The following is a 3,634-nucleotide window of genomic DNA, read 5'->3' as shown; positions in this document are numbered from 1 at the left end:
AGCACTGGGGGATATACACGACTAATGAATTATTGATAATGTAAAAAACTAATGATGCATTATACTTTGGATAATTGAATTTAAATAAAAAGAGGAATAAGTACAAAAAGATATCATAAAACAATGTTTAATGTTATGTAAATATTGAGAAACAGATGGACAGAACAGACATCTTTCAGGAGAGCTTGAGCATACAGGGAAGCAACAATGAAATTGTATTATAGATTCCCAGAGAAAGTGTCTAATTTAATTTGAGCTTTCAAAAGTCAGGTAAGGATGCAGAAGAAAATGGCTTTACATAAATTGTATTTGATAATACAGATTTATTATAGATTTCTGAAACAAGCAAATAATGACTTTTGACATCCAAGGAGCTGTTGTGCTAAAATTTTAAGAACACAAAAAGGTACTCTAGATCTTCACATGATCTAAGAGGCTACTATAGATTCAGAAAGAGTAGGGTTTAAATATAAAAGAAAAATATCCTAAGGGTAAAAAATGTACTAATATGGGCCTATGATCTATGTATTCACATTGATTTACTATGTAGTCATTTAATTTCTAAATTCTGCTTTGAAGATAAGTGAATTTATGTAAGGAAATACAATATTATATCCTAATGAAGTTATTATTATTAAAATAAATATATTATTTTCACAAAGTCATAGATTTTTAGAAAGTATGTTGGCTTCAGATATTTGCCTCATCAAGGTTTTATCTATGAAGCAAAACTAAGGACTTTTTTTTTAAAATCATTTAAAACATGCAATGTTCAATGAACAAATCATGGTGTGACTAAAATAATGAGATAAGAATTTTATTTTGTATTTTATTAACTTACTATTATTATTTACTATTATTATTACTATTGTGTCTGTTTTTAGGAAAAAACTGAATTAATGTCCCATAGAAAATTACAATCAAACTTCGATTGATTTCCTATTATTGGAGTTGTTCCCACCTTCAAGAATTGGCCTGTTCTTCATTCTCATTGTTCTCATTTTCTTAATGGCTCTTTTTGGCAACCTGTCCATGATCATCCTCATCCTATGTGGACACCCATATCCACACACCCATGTAGTTTATACTTAGTCAACTCTCCCTCATGGACCTGAACTACATCTCCACAATTGTCCCCAAAATGGCATCCAATTAACTCCTTGGAAAAAAGTTTATTTCTTTTATTGGGTGTGGGGCTCAGAGCTTCTTCTTCTTGACTTTAGCTGGTGGAGAAGGATTACTATTGGCTTCTATGGCCTATGATCATGATGTGGCTTTGGCTTTCCTCTCCACTATGCCATTTGTATGGACAAAAGAGTATGAGTGTTGATGATAACAGGATCTTGGATAATGGGCTCAGTCAACTCCTGTGTTCACACTTCATATATTCTACATACCCCTTATTGCCAGTCTAGAGAGATCAACCACTTCTTCTGTGATGTTTTAGCCATGGTAAATGTGACCTGCATGGATACCTGGGTTTATGAGTACACAGTGTTTGTGAGCACCACACTCTACCTTATGTTTCCTTTCATTGGTATTGCATGCTCCTATGGCTGGGTCCTCGATGCCATCTGCCACATGCAATCAACAAAGGGGAGGAGGAAGGCCTATTCAATCTGCAGAACCCACCTCACTGTGGTCACTTTCTACTATGCATCCTTTTTTTTTATACTTATCTACACCCTAGAGCCCTCCGATCACCAACAGAGAAGAAGATTCTTGCTGTCTTCTACACCATACTGACCCCAGAGCTGAACCCTATCATATGCAGCTAGAGAAACAAGGAAGTGACGGGGGCTCTGAGACGACTGATTCAGAGAATCCAGACCGTGAAAATGTAGACAATATACATTAGTTCCAAACCTTCAGTTACATGTCAACTCAGCTGTGTGCCTTGTGAAGAAAAAATTATATATATATTATATGCCTTGAGTGAAAGAACTTAATATAGAGGTTTAAGCAAATTGAGGTTGTCCATATTTTTTTATTCTAAGGCCTACTTGTGTTTTCTTTGTGATATTTTTTCTACATCTATAAAAAGGAATGCATTTTCCACTGACTTGTGGGCAGAAATATTTTACTAAGATTTCATTTCTTTGGATATATACCCAGAAGTGGAAGTGCTGGATCGTATGGTAGTTCTATTTTCAATTTTTTTGTTTTGATGAGCATCCAACCATTTTCCATAATGACTGTGCTGATTAACATTCCATCAGTAGTAGGAGAGACTTAAAAATATGTAAATATGGATATTTCATAACTATGTCAATTAAGCATTTTGTTTTTAATAGAGAAGTTGCTAATTAAAAGCTTGAATTATAGAATGGCATTTGGTTATAATTTGCTTCTCCCCAAATTCAAATTGAGTGGAATTATCTCAACACAAGTACCTTAGTGATGTCAAATTAATATAGGAAAACATAATAGTTGCTTCTTGTTGAAAGACTTGTCTCATTTAATTACAGGACTCTGAAATTTGAAGAAATGTGGAAAAAAATGTAAAAGAAGATATGAAAAAGGAGAAAAAAGACAAATGTGGGGCACCTGGGTGGCACAGTCAATAAGCACCTGTCTTCGGCTCAGGTCAGGATCCCAGGGTACTGAGATCGAGCCCTGCATCAGGCTCCCTGCTTGGCGGGGAGTCTGTTTTTTCCTTCCCCACACCCCCTATTTATGTTCCCTATCTCTCTCTCTCTCTGTCAAATAAATAAACAAACTCCTAAGGGGAAAAAATAAAAGAAAGAAGAATGCACCACAATGACCAAATACCTAAAAAGAATTTCATATATTGTGGGGGGACACACAGAAACATTTCAGACAAAATGCTGAGCCAGTTAGACAATTACAAGCAAATTTAAGCGTGTCATTCTTTCAGTGCTGTGAAGTAATCAATTTTATTTAATTCTCAAATATTTTTCCTCTTGAGTACTCTTTCCTTCAGTCACTGAATCATTGCTTTACTCCAGATCCTCATCCTCTCTCTTTATCTCTATTTTTAAAATATTATTTATTTATTTATTTATTTGAGAGTGAGTGAGAGCACACATGGGTGAGAGACAGAAGGAGAGGGAGAGAGACTCTCCAGCAGACTCCCTGCTGAGCACAGAGCACCACATAGTCCTTGATCCCAGAAAGCCAAGATCAACACCTGAGCCAAAATCAAGAGTGGGACGCTTAACCCCTTGAGCCATCCTGGAAGCTTAGTCCTCATCCTCTCTTTATTGGAGTATTTTCTAGCAATACTTCCCAACTGAATCAAAACAGGATTTGGAATCTTATATTATCAGCTAGAGCTCCTAAATGGAAAGAGACATAATTATTTAGTCTAATTTTAACAAATAATATAATTTTTAAAATGTTTGAAAGACTTACAGATTCTCTAAATATGGAAGTAAATCATGTCTGAAAACTGTAAAAAAAAAAAATAAATAAAAGGAGTAGAAAAAAAAAATGTCCAAGAACCTGAGAATGAGTCCTGTAAGGATACTACCATTAACTGTTTTGGGTGCCATTTGAGACTCAGAACTTTGTCATGGATTCCCCTGAAAATTTTATGAATTTATTTTCATTACATTCATTTTCATTTAGAGGTTGTGCACCTTTTCTCTCTCTCTCTCTCAGTCTCTCTCGT

The 3,634-nt window shown here is 34.9% G+C and overlaps 1 pseudogene; it reads left to right on the top strand.

Moving 5' to 3' along the window:
- Positions 1-1,844, top strand: part of LOC111139816 — a 15,920-nt pseudogene extending 14,076 nt beyond the window's left edge.
- The last annotated feature ends 1,790 nt before the right edge of the window (positions 1,845-3,634 follow it).

The sequence above is a fragment of the Enhydra lutris genome, unplaced genomic scaffold (assembly GCF_002288905.1).
Source record: "Enhydra lutris kenyoni isolate GAN:26980312 unplaced genomic scaffold, ASM228890v2 scaffoldscaffold120, whole genome shotgun sequence".
NCBI lineage: Eukaryota > Metazoa > Chordata > Mammalia > Carnivora > Mustelidae > Enhydra > Enhydra lutris.
Note: the sequence above shows the minus strand (reverse complement) of the source record. Positions and strands in the feature narration are given on the sequence as shown.